Raw genomic sequence first — 18,549 nt, forward strand, 5'->3', positions numbered from 1 at the left:
CTCGGAGATAGCTAAAATAATCCAACGAGACAAAGTCTGTTTCGTCACAGCTTGTCCCAAACGCTTTCCAGCATAACAAATGAAGAGTTGATCGTCCACTCTGACCCGGGACATGCGTGAAATATAAAAGCTTAACGCTCTCCTAGGAACAAGCCTATGGAGCCTCTCCTCTTCCTTACCAGGATGTGGAGGAGGATAGAACGCCGGAAGAACAACCTTCTGGCTCAAATGAAATTCCGAAACCACATTCGGAAGAAAGGAAGGACGAACTCTAAGGACAACCCTGTCCTTATGAAACACAGTGAAGGGTGGCTTAACTGAAAGTGCCTGTAACTCACTCACTCTGCGAGCGGAAGTAACCGCAACCAAAAACACAGTTTTCAGAGTTAACAGTCTCAAAGGGCAAGAATGCAAAGGCTCAAACGGAGCACCCATAAGAAACTTAAGAACAAGGTTCAAATCCCAACCGGGCACCAGAAAAGGTGACGGAGGGAACACATTAGTGAGCCCTTTCAAGAACTGAGAAATTAAAGGAATCTTAAAATAGGAACATTCTTCAGACGAACGCTTAAATATGGACAGCGCCGCCAGGTAACCTTTAATGGTCCCCACTTGCAAGCCCCTGTGGGCCAAGGAAAGCAAAAAAGACAGAACCATGGGAATGTCACAAGCAAAAGGATCCACATTCTTAACTCTGCACCAGTCGCAGAACTTCCGCCAACGGCAACGGTATAGAGACTTTGTTGCCGGCCGCCTGGCCAAGAGCAACACCTCCATCACGTCTTCAGGGAGGTCCCAATCCTTATACCTCAACCTTTCAGAAGCCAAGCGTGAAGGTTGAGGGATCTGACCTCTGGATGGAGAACCTGACCCCCCTCCCGTGAGAGCAGATCGTCTCGGTAGGGAAGACGACATGGAGGGCAGATGGACAAGTCGAGAAGGTCCGGGTACCACGTCCTCCGGGCCCACGCCGGAGCAATGAGGATCATCCGGGAACCAAACCTCCGTAACCTCCGCAGTACTTGCAGGATGACGGGGACTGGAGGAAACACGTACAGCAGTGGGAATGACCACTCCACCACGAACGCGTCTCCTAAGGCTCCTTTTGGAGGAAATTCCCGCAAGCAGAACCTTTCGCACTTTCGGTTGACACTGGAGGCGAAGAGATCCACTTGAGGGGTCCCCCAAATGGTGAAGATCTCCAGGAGAATCACCTGAGCCAGCTCCCACTCGTGAGAGATCGTGCTCTGCCTGCTCAGAGCGTCCGCCGTCTCATTGTCGTCTCCGGCCAGATGAACAGCCGAGATCGAAACTTCCTGCTGGATGGCCCAGAACTCAAGCTTCATCGCCTCCCTGCACAGAGAAAGTGACCCTGCCCCCCCTTTTTGTTGAGGTAGTGCATGGCCACCGTGTTGTCCGTTAGAATCAGGACACTCTTTCCTTGCACAGTCGGCAGAAAAGCCTTCAGGGCTAGCCTGACGGCCCTCAGCTCCAACAGATTGATATGGAGTCTGGACTCCGACGGAGACCAACGACCGCTGACTGTCAACTCGCTGGCATGAGCTCCCCATCCCGTGAGGGATGCGTCCGTCACGATCGTCACCTCCGGCCAGGGCAGCCAAAATGGGGCCCCCTTCATCAGATTGCCTTCGACGGCCCACCACAGAAGGACCTGGGCGACCGAGGGCAGCACCTGAACAGGGTCAGACATCCTGCCGGAGGACTGAGACCACTGGAGCTTGAGTGCCCATTGCAAAGATCTCATCCGCAACCTGGCCTCTGGCACCAGAAGAATGCAGAATGCCAACAGGCCGAGCAGTCTCAAGAACTCAGACGCAGGGAGAGTCTGGGCAAGTTGAAACTTGTGCACCATCTGCTGAATGTGAAGAGCCCTCACCTGGGGAGGAAAACACAGCCCCAGGGATGTGTCGAGCACTGCTCCGATGTCTTGGAGCCGCTGTGTTGGCGTCAAATGGGACTTCTTTAAATTGAGGGAGAAGCCCAGCCTGTGAAGGGAGTGGGAGGTGACGGACAGATGATCCAGGACTTGCTCGGGAGAGCTCCCCCTGATCAACCAATCGTCCAGGTAGGGGTAGACGTGAATCCCCCCTTTCCTGAGATGCGCTGCCACTACCACCATGAGCTTGGTGAAAACCCTCTGGTCGGAGGTCAATCCGAACGGCAGGACCCAAAACTGAAAGTGCGAGTCGCCAACCGCGAAACCTCAGGTACTTCTTGTGCTTGGGATGGATTGGCACATGGAAGTAAGCGTCCTTGAGGTCGAGAGACACCAACCAGTCCTGAAGTTGAAGGGCCTGGAGGACTTGAGAGAGAGTAATCATCTTGAACTTGTCCTTCCTGAGGAGTTTGTTCAAACCGCGCAAGTCCATGATGGGTCTCAATCCCCCGTCTTTCTTCTAAATCAAAAAATAAGGGGAATACCATCCCTTGTTCCTCTCCGCTACAGGCACCAGTTCTATGGCGCCTTTCTCCAACAGGGCTTGAATTTCCTGCGCAAGGAGCGGATCCGGACTCTTCAAAGAGAGGTTCCCTGGTGGATTGTCGTGAGGCCTCTGCCGAAAAGGAAGACAGTAGCCGTGGGTTATGATCTCCAGAACCCACACATCTGAAGTAATGGCACGCCACTCTACAAGATGCTGCGCCAGCCTTCCCCCAACCGGCGAACCATGGGACCTGGCCTCATGACTGAGTGGTAGCGGCTGCGGCGTTGCCTGAGAGCAAAGAGGCAACTGCCCGAGCGGCCTTGGCACCTCGAGTACCCTGTTTTCCACCTCTGGCACTCTTACGGTGGCCTCTTTGACTGACAGCTCCTCTCGCTTTACTGAAGGACGAGTAATAGCGAAAGGAACCTCCCCTCCATTGTTGTCCCCTAGGACGAAAAGGCAGAGGTTGGCGAACTGCAGCGCCAAACGACTTTGCTGCAGCTTTGGAGGTCTGCAACCTCTCAAGGCTCTCGTCAGCCTTGCTGCCAAAAAGATGTTCACTGTCAAAGGGCATGTTGAGGAGCTGGGACTGCACATCCGGAGAGAACCCAGACTTCTGCAACCACGCAAACCTGCGTATTACGGTGCTCACCGCCATGGACCGGCTGACACAATCTGCCATGTCCAAACCCGACTGAACGGCCTCACACATGGCATCCTTGCCATCCTGAACTATAGCAAGGAAACATCCCGTTCGTCCCCTTCGGGACTATATTCAGTCGCTAATGCAACACAGTTCCACAGAGTGTGTGTGAAACGGAGTTGGCTGCCTGAAGCGCCATACCCCCAGATGAAAACACTTTCTTAACCCAGCCATCAAAACGTTTGTCGTCCCTATCCGGAGGGATGGTAGGGTATGACGCTTGCTTTGCCGGGGCTGTAGCCGCCTGCACCACCAAACTCTCCGGAGTGCGGTGCCTGGACAAGTAGCAGGGGTCGCTACTGGCTGGATGGTATTTTCGTGACAAAGTCTTGCCCACTGCCGGGAGACTCTCCGGAGCAGTCCAAGCCGCCGCCACCCTTCTCTGCAGAGCCATATGAAACGGCAGTACCGGGTCAGTGGGGGGACCAAGATCAAGGATGTCCGTGAGATCATCCTGAACAAACTCCCCTGGGGGAGCCGACCATCCCAAGTACTCTGTGACCCGAGACATAAGGCGCCGGTACGAAGAATCGGCATGAGGGCCAGGCTCAGGCCTACAAAACTCCACCTCCGGAGAGGTGTCCAGTCCACTGGCATCATGCAGTGACTGCCTCAGGTCATCAAACTGGCTATGGCCCGAGAGAAGCTCATCTGGCACCGTAACCGGAACCAAGCCTTCATCAGAGCCTTCATCACCCTCTGAAATGTACTCCAGGCAGTGAGAGGAAGACACCTGGGGACCAAATCTATGCCTGACCTTAGCCAGAGCCTTTCTAGGGGCTAACCCTGTACCACGGGGCCCCTCCGACACCACCGCCTCGAAAGGCGTCGAGGGTGCCGAACGAGTCGGCGCCGGCGTCGAGAGAATCGGCGTCAACGTCGACACAGGCCTCGAAGCCAGAGCTCCGAGCGTGTCTCTCGATGACCCAGGCGCCGACAGCGTCAACGACCCCCTCGGAGGTGGAGCCTCGAGAGAGATCGTCGACGACCTCGGCGCCCCAGGCGTCGACATCTTCCTCGAAGACGGCACAGGATCACGCAGTCTCGAGCGCGTCGAGGACCGGGACCTGGAACGGGCATGGCGAGAACGGCTACCCTTGTCCGAGCGGGACCTCTCCCGCGAGCTGTGCCGACCACCCGAGCCCGAAGGCGTACGGGCGGTGTCTCTCGACCGGTGCCGACCGACCCCACTCGGTGGCGTGGACGGACCGGTGCCCTGTGATTCGAGAATCGCCAACATTTTCTTCCCGAAGGAAGCCCATTCCTCCGGTGTCGCTTGCATGGTGGGATAAGCGACCCGCCGACGGGCGGAGTCCTTGGAAGAGGACGGGGAAGGTGACTGATGCCGGCACTTCCGGGAATGCCTCGATGAGGCAGAGGAGTGGCAAGACCGACTCCTGGAAGGAGACCCACCGGACTCCTGACGATGACGCGGAGAGTCGCCTCTCGAGTCATCCGTCGAAAGCCCCGTAGACCTCGACTTCCGGGGCTTAGACATCCGACCTACCGACAACTTCTTCTTGCGCTCCCGTAAGGCCTTGGCCGTGAGCGACTGGCAGTCGACACAGTCGTCCGTATTGTGGGCCTCCCCGAGGCACCAGAGGCAGGCGTCGTGCGAGTCCGTGACCGACATCTTGGGCCCACAGTCCCCGCATTTCTTGAAGCCCGGACGCAGGGTGGAAGACGAGGGAGACATCGTTTCACGAACAGGTTTTCACAAAAACCGAACAGGTCTAAAGGAACCAAGAAGAATACAACAAACTCCAAAGAGTCGAGGCGTACCGAGATTCACGAAGCGAACACGTTCGCGGAAAAAACTGAGGCTACGGGCGTCGTGCGTCCTACTTATCACATCGGGTGACGTTGGCCGTCGGAGGAGGTCCTCGGGGACGGCACAGCTGTGGACATTACCTGTCATAGATCTGGAATACGTCGAAGGACCCAATCCCCTCGAAAGACATTTCTGCTTTCCCAAGAAGGATATTGGCAAGGACCAATTGCTTTGACGTTGTGGAACAAGTGTTTATGAAAGAGACATTGGGCCTCATTATGAGTCCGGCGGTAGCCTTGCCCGGAAATACCGGCACGGCTGCCGCCAGAGTCATTTTTTTTTCTGGTGCCTGGAAATGGGGACGGTCCCAGCAATTCCCTATTGCCGGGCGCGGGAAGAAATTACTCCCCATTCCCATCCGAGTCCCATTGGACTCAGTGGGAATGGGGAGGACAGATGCGCCGGCACCATTCATGAATGGTGCCGGTGCATCCGTCAAGGTCTCCAAGCAGGTGCCGTTCCACCCGCCAGGTCACACCGGGCGGGTGGAAAGGTACCCGACCGCCGACTTCATAGTTTGCCGGTCCGGTAACAACTGCGCCGGTAGCTTACCAGCACCGTTGTTACCGGAACAGCAAACTTGTAATGAGGCCCATTTACTTTAACAGGTGCAAGGTCGCATTAAAGATCTTGTATATTGAACTGAATAGAACTTTATTGAAAAATAACTTCTCGAAAGGTATTCCTGCATTGATCCAGGAGAAGGGAATCCAACCCTGGTCATAAGGAGTACTTTTCAAAACTTTTAAGTTTTAACTTTTGCTTTATTTTGTTGTATTGAAGACAGCAACATATTCCTTGTGTTATTTTGTTGTATGTATTAGTGTGAGGGTCAGAGAATTTTTGACTTTAGGTCATTTTTCTTTAGTTTGGTTTGGTTTGCTAGGTAGGGACATCCTCATTAGGATATGGAAAGATAGGCGTTCATCTCACCCTTGTTCATGTAATAAATGGGAAACCTTGAGAAAACTTTACCTTTGTGTCCGTCTCGCATTTCTGACCCCTCGCAGATATGTATTAGAAAGTCAAATTATGGGCATGCATTGTGTGTTTGAAATATCAAGGCGCTAGAAGTTAACAATAAAAAGCTGTTGTTGAGAAGCCTCACGCCAGTCATCTTTCACTTCATATTTATTTTCTACTTCTGGCACAATTGCCTTATGCCTCAAAGCGACACATTATAGAAAACCAGAAAGAACTCTAAAAATCAATTTCACAACTGGTTCATTCCATAACTTGTGCTCATGATTTCATCATACGAAATGTCAAAGTACAAGCCGCAGAATAAAGAGTTAATCTCGTTGTTGTAGACTGCCTACGTCCCTCTTGCACCATAAACTGGTGGACATAACTCTAAAACTTCCTAAAAATGGCCACAACATTCCATGTGGTGTCAAGCTCTCCGGGGGTTAGACGACTGAAAGGAAGTGCTGCGATTTCAACAGCCTGGTGTGATAATGTACCCAACTACGAAATGTCATGTTTGTAAATTGTAAACCCCTTTCTCCACAGTTTTGCACAGACATTAAAATAGCTGTAAAACTTAACTGAAAAATCGAAATACTGTTTTTATACAAAGAAAATTTTAGCAGTAACAGTGATGTTCAAAAGATGAGCCGCGAAAGGAGAACAGTATGGCGAAGAAGAGACAGAGAGAACAGGGAGAGGAAGAATGTTACATAGTAGAAACCGAAGAAAGAGACCAGGGAAAAGGGAAAGCCTACGGGATGCAGAGACTGACCAGAGAGAGTTAAGGAACATAAAATAAGATAAGAAAGATCAAATGTAAACACCTGAAAATAAACACAAAAAGAACATTTGGAGGCAGAGTGTACAGTAGAGCAGGGGAGCCGACTTATGAATTTCCCGGGGGATGCCCAAAAATAGGAAGTGACATCACCAGACGTTATATGACCGCATTTGCACGTAGACGCCAACTTGGTGCAAGGGGGTAGGGCGCAGAACAGTGGTAACATTGGCTAGCATGTACTGCATATACTAAAGTCAAGTAACAAAGAGGTTTAAGCCTTCCAGTTGCATTCCAGTAGACCAACACTGCCCCTACTCCACCCCTCTATAATCATCCAGGTTGAAGTAGCCCTCAAAAGGCAGAGCAACACAACTAGGATTGGAGAACGAAATGCCATCCCATCCTGTGAGTTTGTCAAACCTCAGAGCAAAGACTGTGCGTGTGCCTCCTACCTTGGAGCACAATCTCACCAATTTGGTGCAAATCTCGCAAGTGGGAGCATCGGAATCCTATACGTGTGTGTGGGCTGCAGACCCCGGAACACATGCTCACTTCTTCAGTGTGAAACTCTTGCCAAGGCTCTTTGGGCAAGCATTCAGGATGGGTCTCACGCCTTTAAACAGTGTGACATATTGAATGGGCACCTCACTCCTTGGAGCATAGTATACCCGTTGCTGGTAATCTCACAACTGAACGTACAGGTTCCCTCTTGGTCATCTCAGTGACCCCATGTATATTAATAGAGTCAGTCTCCCATCTGGGAAGACAATTATATTTCTGTGTAAACACTCTGAATTCTCACTCCATTTTTCTCGATCTATAGATCCATACCATATTCATTCATTGTGTGTGCAGGGGTGAGAACTTGTGTCTGAAAGAGCTCAATCTTTCATTCAGGAGAGATAAAGGGGTAACAACCCCTTGTATGTGGGATTAGACTCATTTTTCCCAATGGCCCCTCACTCCAGAATGAGTGAGCAAGTTTTAAGACTCTGCTGATTCTGCTATCCTACAGGCTTGTGCCTTCTATCCCTTGCCCCATCACGGCTTCCAACATTCTGAGCGGCAGCCTATGTACAGCAGGCAGCTCGGGACATGCCTGTTGCCAATTGAATGTAGCCAGATCTACTCTTTAGACACTGGGAGAGTGCCACGAACCCACATTGGTGGTGAAGAAGCACACAACATACAGAACACAATGGTATAGTGTTGCTGTCCTGCTGAGAAATGACAATTCGGTCTGTTTAAATGTAAAGCAGAGTGGCTGAGAAGTACACACATTGTGCCATTAAAAATAAAGCAGCTGTGGTGGGTGGAAGTGCTCCTTCGGTGGCATGAAGAGTATGCAATTCCCTGCGGGGTAGTGTTGGTCATTTCCTATTAAAGTATAGCAGTCCTATCGAGAAGTGCCATTAAAAGTGAAGCTGTCTGAGTTGGATTAAAGATATAGTGGGTTTCGCCGTGCCCAAATGTCCCCTGGAAATATTTTTCTGTGTTTCAACCTCAGAGGAGAACGCGGGGTGCTTTCCGCAGGTAATCAAGGGTATGTTGAGAGCGGGGAGGTTAGCTCTGGCGCAGACTTGGAAAGGTAAGCTAACACCATTCAAATCAGATTGGTTGTCTAAATTGTGGGTGATTTTTACCTATGAGAAATTGTCAGTGCTGGCCCACAACAAAATGGAAGCCTTTCTGCGGGACTGGACTCCGGTACTCCTGCATGAAGACTGTGAGGCACCGAGACTTTGAGAGTTCATCCGATGCATCGTTTATCATCTTATTTCCTGTGGTCCTTGGAACCAAGACTTCGGCTACCCTCTGTATTTGTTTGTTGGCTGATTGGAACCCTCTTGCGTCATCTAATAGTTAAGCACGAGATCATGAGTGACTCATGTTTTTCTTTTCCTCAGGGTTTGTGGTCCCATTTTGTATTCGGCAATTATTGGGTAGGGGGAAGGGCAGGGGGGAGGGGTTGGGATTTTCCAGATCCTCTCATTAATATTCTGCTGTGCAAAAGTATCTGTTTTTTTGTTATTGTAAAATGTTCAATAAAAGCTTAATGAAAAAAAAAGCGAAGCTGTCCAGTAGGATGGATCAGTGCTGCCCCATAAAAGGTGTAGAAGCCTCTGTGAGAAGTGGCAGTACTGTCCCAACGGTGAGAAGTGTAGTATTTTCACATTAACTATGCTTAAGCACTTTGGGTTATTGAATAGTGCTGCTACATTCTGAGTAAGTCCATCCCTTTAAATATATTAGCTCTTGTATAACCACAACAGTGTTGAGTTATTCTGATGTTGATGAAGATGATGTTAGACTTCCTCAATAGTTCTGGTTCTGTATCATTAAATGTACTTCAGCTCTTCAGAGTCTCGGGGGGGGGGGGGGGGGATAGCTCAGGGGCAACATGCTCACCTTGGAAGCAAGATGATATGGAGCAACACAGGTTCGATCCCTCGGTCCGCGCAACACAGGTTCGATCCCTCAGTCCGCTCTTAGAAACCTCTGGGTATCACGGGCATTATAAATAACCAATTAAAATAAAAATAAATGAATCTGCTGAGAAGTGCTGGAGCCTTGTCAATAAGAGTGTAGCAGCTCAACTGAGAAGTGCTGATGTTGTCCCATCAAAAGAATAGAATCCCCACTAAGAGGAACTAGCATTGCCTCAACAAAAGCAAAGTAGTACAATTATAGAAGCCCTGCTTAGCGAGCTAACTGAGGAGTACCAGCATTGCCCCATTTCAAATATGGCAGCTCTAGTAGAAAATAGATTACAAAGCCCTGCTGAGAAGTGCTGATACTGTCTCTTTAAAAATATAGAAGCCCATTAGCTCTGCACCATTAGGCCCTGCAAGCACTGTCCCATTGAATGCTATTACAATGAACAAGGTCAATAGTATGGCAAAGTCCATACTGGGTTCTATGTGATAATTCTGCATTTTGAAGAACAAATACAAAAAAGACCGATTTATTTCAGCCGATTTGTGTGGTCTTCAAAAGGCCGAATGATCACATTCTACTGCCCCCCACCCCGCTAAAAAACCCCAAGAAGGTGATCCCACCTCACCCCACACTCCCTCCCTCTCCCACGCTCTTACCTTCCTTAGAATTCAGGGGAGTTACCTCCCTCAATGCCTCCGTTCCCCTCCCATAGCAATGCATTCACCCTCACCATGCACTCAGAGACGGGCAAACAGTCTCATTTGCCCTCTCCCTGCCACCTCCCTCCACAGATGCAATGCAAGAGGGGTGCACAGATGTACGAATACATCCAACCCAAAACGATTTTTAGAAATTGAGGGACAGACTTGCTTTGCATCTGTGCCTCCATTTCTAAAAATCGTTTTGGGTTGGGTGTACCTCTACATCTGTGCACCGGTCTTTCCAAAAGGGGTGCACAAATGTACAAATACACCCAACCCAAAAAGATTTTTAGAAATTGAGGGACAGACTTGCTTTGCATCCGTCCCTCAATTCTTAAACATCTTTTTTACACGGCTTTTACCCAGGCCGCCAGAGAGAGACACAGTTTGTAAGGATGGACAAAGGGCCATCCATACTGCGTCTCTTCTCTCTGCCCGGGCAGGGGGGGGGGGGGCTCAGCCCCGACTTCATTCTGCCGGCGGGTGCCCGGTCCCCGGAGCACCCGCGTACTCGCGCCCCTGCAGTAGAGGTGGGGGAATCAGTGCAGTGCAGTTCGAGCCTGACTCGAGCTAAATGCATGCATGCCTCTGGCTCAGCCCAAGTGTCATTGTAAAAGGCAAGTCAAACTCGAGCCGAGCCAGGCATAACCTCCATTCACAACAGAGTAGGTTACAGTGGCACTGTGATGCCATCATGCACTCATCTCCAACTATATTTTGTCTGACATGTACCTATTCATAATCTACAGCAGTGTGGGTCTTGAAGGTTATAATATGCATCCTTGTACAAATAGTAAGGCATAATGCAGAACTAGGATAAGGAGGGGGCCTGGTATGCATCTTATGCTGGCTCAGCTCATGTTTGGCTTTTACAGCCAGACCCACTGAACCTGTCTGTACAACACAGTTTTTCAATAAACTGGTGCAGTTTAGAATTAACCCATGAAGACATATGCTCATATTCTTCTCGTAAATACATTCTAGATTGTATAGTACATTTCTTTTTTTATATACATATATCATTTTGAGGAATGCATTTATGTTTGTACTTTGAAAACCCCAATAGATTATGATGCTATAATCCTAACTGAATTTCAACAATAAATATGTAACATACTAAAGCATTCCAAGACATCACACCGGAGGTGACCTGAGACACATGGGTGGAAAAGTATTTTTTTTTAAAAACACAATGTTTATAGGTAAAGGTGCTTAAGAAAATATATGATAGCAAAGCATATCTCTGAATATGCAAACTATTGCATTTCAAAGAATGGGAAAAGATGGAAAGGGCGGAGTATGAAATGTGATCTTAGAGGCTGCACCAACAGGTAGAATGTTTGAGTTGAAAAGGAATCTCCTGTTTTAAAGAGATGGTACAAATAGGAGAAAGAGAAAGTATTATCATGAGTGAAACATTCTGGACATTTGATGTTAAAGGGCAAAGGTAAATAAGTAACTGGAAAACACAGTACAAGAAACGTATTATTGTGGTGCAAGGGTTTACAAACATGTACACTCTGTTACTGAATTTAAGTTTGTAGGGAAGCCTGTTTTGTGTAGCCTGCAACCGGAACATCAATACATATCCAGGGTATATTGTTTGCTGGGGTTTCTTTGCCATGAAATAAGCTCTTCTTTAAGTATCCAGAATACATTCCAGAGTAAATATATTCCAAAGCAAAGGTGTGTAGGACAGAGCAGCACAATTCAATAGTCTCAGAATACCAAAGTTCAAGGTAAAAAAAAACAGGAGGTGCCAGCTTCCCTGTCCTAGCTGCGCAACTATGGAACTCTATCCCTGACTCACTAAGAGCCATAGCTCCCTTCCATTGCTTTAAGACCAACGCCAAGAAGTGGCTTCACTCCCTAGACCGATAACCCCCTGGTCTGTCTTCTGGTACCTCTCACTGCAGTCTTTACCGATATTTAAAACAGTAACCAAGAAACCTATTCCATTGTATATATGCACATTGAAGATTCCTTTCTCCTGTATATATCTGTAAATATCTGTATATTGTATAATTCTGTACTTTGATATCATGTCATATGTAACCTTTTAACTTGCTCTGCGCCCAGATGCCCATGGGCCCGGTGTGCACTATAAATTAATAAACAATTACAATTACAACAACAATTACTATTTGTATACATATGTTTACAGGTTTTATAGATGTACGTAGCAACATAACCAGATCCTTGGGTTCATAAGAATTTGAGGTAAGAGGAGTTTACTCCCTATTTTGGGAAGATCGGTGTAAAAATATTTTTTTAGCTAGTAAAAACGTAGTTCTTATTCCTGACTGGCATTTTTTTAGGTAGGTAAACATATTTTAATTTGAGAACATAGCCATTTTTCTCACCATCCAAGCATTATTTGCAGCCTGGCATTTCCACAGATGAAAGGATGCTTTTCATCTTATCTTCAGTCTTTTTCACATAACAAGGCAGCACAGGTTATCTTTGTGGAAGATGCGGCTCAGGCCACTGCTCTGAACCCATCACCTGAGCAGTGCAGGTGGCCTAAAGAAGGAGGCACACGAGTACTAACTGCTGCCTACTTTCTTTTGTTGCAGGTTTTATGTGTGTTTTGGGGGAGTAAAATAGGGAGGTAAACTACTTATCTGGAGCCGTGGCTGCACCAATCATTAACAAATATAACACACTAGAAGCCTTCACCTTTTTAACAAAACCCACATATAACACCTTAAAGGTACACCATCAGCCAAGCAATTACTCCCAAATCTGATTTCAAAGACATTGCCCTGTGACAAATCCCCCTTTCGACGGAATTGGTAACAGCCAGTTTAGGTCAGCTTAAATTTTCGGTTACTAGGGTAGAAAACCTCCCTTTCTGTCCAATGATTTTACTCACTATGAAGCTCAATGTGGTTGCCTCTTTATCTAGCCCAATCGTTTTGACAGCAATTATCGTTGCTACATTGCTCTAAGTAGTGATTGCCTCTTTACTTAGCCCAATACCTATGTCAGCAATCCTATGTAGCTCAAACTAGTGATTGTCTCTTTATCCTAATAGCAGCATTCCTAGTCACTACAATTTGTCAGCAATCATTGCTGCTACATAGCCCAAACTACTGACTCTCATTATCTAGCCCATAAATGTCAGCAATCCTAGTGGATATGTAACTAAAACGAGTGATTGCCTCATTACCTAGCCCAATAATGATGCCAGCCATACAATGTAGCTCAAACTACTGATTGTCTCTTTAACCAGTCCAATACCCATGCCTGCAATCATATGTAGCTCAAACAAGTGATTATCTCTTTATTTAGCCAATTAATTAGGTCAGCAATCTTAGTGGATATGTAGCTCAAACTAATTATTGCCTCTTTATCAAGTCCAATCTGCTCTAATGCTTTGGTAGTATCGATTTCAAATGCAACCATTTGAAATAATGGTTAGCGGATTGCCACAACCTTCTTGCACCCTTTAAAAACAAGCAAATAAACATGGGGAACAAACCCACTCCCTCCCCCAACGTGCATGCAAAATAATGACTGTTTTCACTTAAACCTGACAAATCTCTCGGGTGTACATACATCCAATGCACTATAAAACATTGCCTTTTTGGTCTTAAAGGATTTGCTGGGATAATGAAACTGTGTGCACATTTTAGTAATTGTATGCAAAAAACATCTTAGGTGCCTTAACCAAACACTAATTTATCATATAATTATCCATTCCCAACCTCCAACTTGGGCTTTGTCAATTTATCAATTATAAAAACATGCAGTTTGATTGTTGCAGCATTACCAAATAATACACATTATTCTCTAGTTGCAGCATTCCAGAAGGCAATCTTATCTATATCACAAAAATAATCAATTAAGCATCATTTAATAATTTAATCAGCATTGACCACATTGCCAGAAAATCTAACGAAGATAAAACTTCTTATTCTACTAGTGAATCACCAATTGTTATGACTCCCACTTCATCGCCCCCATCGAACCCAAGATAATTTGGGTGGCTTCCCACAAGATGGAGAAATCACCAAGGAAGGAGCAATTCGTAAAACAAATTATATTCCACCAATACTTCTATCACATCACATCAAAGAATGTATCATATATGTCATCATACCAACACTTATTTCAGAATAATGAATTCCATTTAACAACACATGTAAAAAATAGAGGTAAAATAGGTACTACACATTATACAAATAAGTACATAACAGAACTAAAACCTTAGAAAAAAATATCAGATATCAAGCATAATTAATAAATCGAACACACAGAATTAGATTCCCATCATATTAAACTTAACTTAATTAAAGTGCAAATGCATACAAACATACAACCTCTGACCTTGTAGAGGAACAGAATATCTGTTCAGGCAGAGTATCGACTTTGTTCGGGACGTAGATTTCATAAAGTTACGTAGTAAAAAGCCATAATGAAAAACAATGCTGCAAAGCACAGCTCAAAAAAAGATGGGAACATACTCATAAAACCAGTCAAAAACATCAGGGTGATATCTCCACAAATCTTAAAAACTTTAAATCACAACAGATCTTACCAGAATTAATAGCCTAGGACCCAAATGTAGAATGTAGACCCAATCATTGAACCCTTAGAATATGTTGGCAGCTAGTGCGGGACCACATCTAAGGTTACAGACAGCAGTTTGCTTTCAACCCATTTGTTTCTAAGGAAATGTAAGGACCAGGGAAACGGGCAGCACACATTTTTCGCTTTAGCTACTATACCAAGGACTGAAGAAAATAAAATGTGCATTGGGACAGACCTTGGCTCCCAGCCTGCTTACCTGGCTGCACAACAATTACGGTACATGAGTAAAAGTTCTAGCCTTAGCCTAGTAATCAGTGTGCTGTGTTCGGTCAATGGCATATGTGAGAAACCTGAGAGCATTCTCCCAGGTAAACCTCAGGGAACCCTTATTCAGGTGGCCAGAGGAGGGCTGGCGCTCTCAGATCCCAACCCTGGGGGTGGACGAGCGAGGGAGGATTACCCGGGTTGGGGAACCCGGGGATATGCTCAGGGGAATGCCCCAGGTGAGACGCAGTATGATGCAGAAGAAAAGGAAGAGGAAGACAAACTTCCTGAAGCTTTTATAGGTTGCACCAACTCAACCTCCCTTTCAACTAAAAGATCTCCTTTGTTCAGTTCCAACAACCCCTCCATACATAACCAATCCTCTAAGGACCCAAACCTCAGTACACTAAGAAACCATCCCTCTCAGACTGTCTGTTTTCCTAGTTCTTGCCCGAATACTCCTACTGTTTTCTTTTCCCATCCCTCTGATTATTATTTCTCACACTCCCAAACTTCTTATATGAAACACTACCGTTCCTACAATCCCCCAGGGTTTATTTCAAGATAGAAATCCCTGTTATTCCCGTTTGTCTCATCCTTCTAAGTTTAACAAACCCCCTAGTACAAAAGCTATGATTTCATCTAATACCTTTTTCCCAACCTACCATATAGACCACTTGGAAATTATATCTCCCCCCTTTTTCGATACCAACACTTCCTCACATTCTGAAAGACAACGGAATTTAATGCACCTGTTTACCTAACATGTCCCTACACAAGGGTCAGGCAAAGTCAGGCAATTGATTTAAATCACATACACCTGACAGCCCTTCCTTTTCCCCACAGGGATAAAATGTGGAGTAAAAGAGCACAGTACGAGGAAGGCGAGCACGGCAGACAACACGACAAGACAGCTAATCAGGGATGGCAGTTCTAATGAAGGAGAAAGACGGCTGGAATCGAGAGGGTGACGAGGAGAGAAGTGACCTTGCTCTCTTCGGCCCAGACCCACAGAACCTTTGAGGAAGAAAGCCTAAGACCGCGAAGAATAGCACAAGTGTCTTGCAGCAGATGTCAACGGTACATGGGGCAAGCCTATGCCGATAAGCAGGAGCGAGGGAAGCTCCCACGACCGTGGTACCGGCCTTGACTCCAATGAAGAGGAAAGCCAATCGGGGAGAGCCGATAAGAACGGGGCTGTGTTAACTGATAATCGCAAAGTGGCAAGTTTTGAAACAAGTTCGAGGAACTGTGAAAGAACTGTAAAGTGGTAAGGGGAGACCGGCTGCAGAAGGAAACCGGCACCACTTGGGTGCTGACTCAAGAGACTCTGGCTGATCCCCATCTGAGCGAAACTACAATTACTAGAAGGCCGTGGGAGGGTCAGCGAAATAGGTCAAAGTGGCTATACCGGGAGTCAAGCAAAATCTGTGTACAATCAAAAGACTTTGATCTGCAAGCACTGTGAAAGAAAGGGAGGTGAATCCCGCAAAAAAATGAATTGTATAAAAAGAGAACATTTAAAGTAAAGAAGGGTGAACCACTATCACCCTGATCGAGAGCCACAGTAAACCCGGTGAAGGGAGGCTAAGAATCGAGAACGGTCAAAGACCGGCGGAGGGGGATCCAAGGGTGAAAAGTTGTCACCCCAAGATTAAGAAAAGTGAAAGCAAAAGGTAAGAGACGGCAAGAATGAACCCGAAGGAGCGATGCCAGAGAAGAGGGGTATTAGCCCAGCAGAGGCAGATCCAGGGGTGAAGCCATCACCCGAGTACTGCCAGTCAAGAAGGGTCCGAGCCCGATCGAGGGAGATCCAGGGTTGAAGCCATCATCCAAACTTCAAGTAAGAAAATAACTGACATATAAATTGAGAAATACAATACGTGAAGGCACAGCGCCGGGACCCAGGGGTGAAACCATCACCCTATCTGAAATGTGGTTTACAATTGAGAGGGGTCAATGCCCAGACGATGGGGACCTAGGGGTGAATCATTGTCACCCTAACTAACTTTCATTTGGTTAAATGAACCTTTGTTTTTATTATTTGAACACGTCAAGCCCCAAAGGCAAGAGACTTTCAAAGGAAACAAGACTTGGCCATTGACGGTCCTGAAAACTGCGATTGGAACTGTTGTCTCATGCTGGAGAAGCCCAAGACTGTACTGTGCTCCAAGCTCCCATCTTACCCCATGCTCAAAACCTGGGGAAGGGAGACCCAAGCAACTTAATAGGTTTCTTAGTATAGGCCCTTTTAATTTGACACAACGCCACTACGACTGCCTTATTTTTCATTTGATGGTTGACGCTTGCTCTCATCTTAGATTTAGGTTTAGAATAGACGTTTCTCAAACCTGCATATTGCATTCATTGTTCAATAAACACCCTTGAACTGTGATCACTTGTGTCTGACTTACTTGTTGCCACCATGGGTTCCTCACACACACGATGAGGTTGTTTATTAACAAGGATATCATATTTGCTGACAGAATTTCTGCCCATGTCTTTTACCCAATTCTCTCTCTCATTTTGTATGAGAATACTCACATTAGTAGTGAGGCTTTTTTGGAGCAGTGACCAAACAAATTGGTATGAAAAAACCAAGACTATTTTCCACAGTCCACTAGTCTGGTCTGCATGTCCCTCGGCCACTCTATTATATATGAAAATTGACTTCACCGTAACTTTTTCACCAAGGTTTTCATTAATAAAAATTCCTCAGCTGACCAAATCGTCACCCATAATTCTAGGGTGTGCACAGCTGTAAAAAAGCCCAGCAGGCATTTATAAAAATGGCTTTCCACAACACTCAGTGCCCTCCCCTGGTAGCTAGGCTCTGGACTTCCCATGGCTGAACTAAAGGAAGAGTAGCACAAGTTCTTGCAAAATGCAAAAATTCCTCCCGTAGTTTGTTGCATGCGTAATTGAGCCTTTTTGCCATGAACAGCACACTTGTTATTAGTTGAAAAACTAACACAGAGATAATGGAAGGTTTGGAATCCTTTCACCACAGTATTACGTTTTGATCATGATTTTTGACATGGCAACAATAATTATTAAGCCTTGGTTGGAGGAATAGTATAAAAGGCTAGATAGTAATTCCATTGAGACTTAATATAGACCAAAAATAGACTTTGGGTTCACTATTTTATTTTTTAACAATAGACTTATGTGGCGTGAAACTCTAAACACACCCTTTCGATGGATTTGGGTTACTGCAACGCTGAAATAATATAGCTAAGGTTTGTTGTTCTGCCATTGGTTGAAAAAAAGCTTTAACAAAAAAGTTCAATAACACATTTTCATTTTGAAGTTGGAAATGGCCCAAACACCAGTGGTTATTTTATACCTTTAACCCCATGACAGACATCTCTAATAGGAATTTAAAATCAATCAATATCTCTCTCTCTCTCTCTCTCTCTTTCTCTCTCTCTCTCTCTCTCTCTCTCTCTCTTTCTCTCTCTCGCGCTTTAGCGCTCTCTCGCTCTGTCGCTCTCTCTCTCGCCCTTCTCCCACTACATCTCTCCCTCCCCCCACCCACACCCCCTCTCTCTCTCCCACTCCCTTCCACGGTTACTGCGCCTCCGCTCCTCTGTCATTGCAGGCTTAAGGGTGACCCAAACCTATATACAGCCTAAGCAAGTTGTGAGCTTTCTGGAGTCTTGTGTTCCCCAACTAGCTGAAGCACTAAGTTCATTAGCCCGACCGGTCATTGGCTGTAGCTACTAGTGAGTGCTACAGTGCGGGCCATGTGTCTGCCTGCAACCCGGAGTCCTCCCCATTCCACATCCAGGCCCATCTTCTACTGCTCAGGGGGGCACCAGGCCACCTGATCACTCTCCTTGTGTTCTGCAGTGCCAGGCAGGGGACTTTATCACACCTGT

General features: G+C 46.5%; 1 protein-coding gene across 1 annotated transcript in view; it reads right to left on the reverse strand.

Moving 5' to 3' along the window:
- The window catches only part of LOC138526942 (cholesterol 24-hydroxylase-like), a 428,213-nt gene that overhangs the window by 168,929 nt on the left and 240,735 nt on the right, over window positions 1-18,549 (reverse strand). The gene's annotated exons all lie outside the window — the stretch shown is intronic.

The sequence above is a fragment of the Ambystoma mexicanum genome, chromosome 14 (genome assembly GCF_040938575.1).
Source record: "Ambystoma mexicanum isolate Mex_15411 chromosome 14, UKY_AmexF1_1, whole genome shotgun sequence".
NCBI lineage: Eukaryota > Metazoa > Chordata > Amphibia > Caudata > Ambystomatidae > Ambystoma > Ambystoma mexicanum.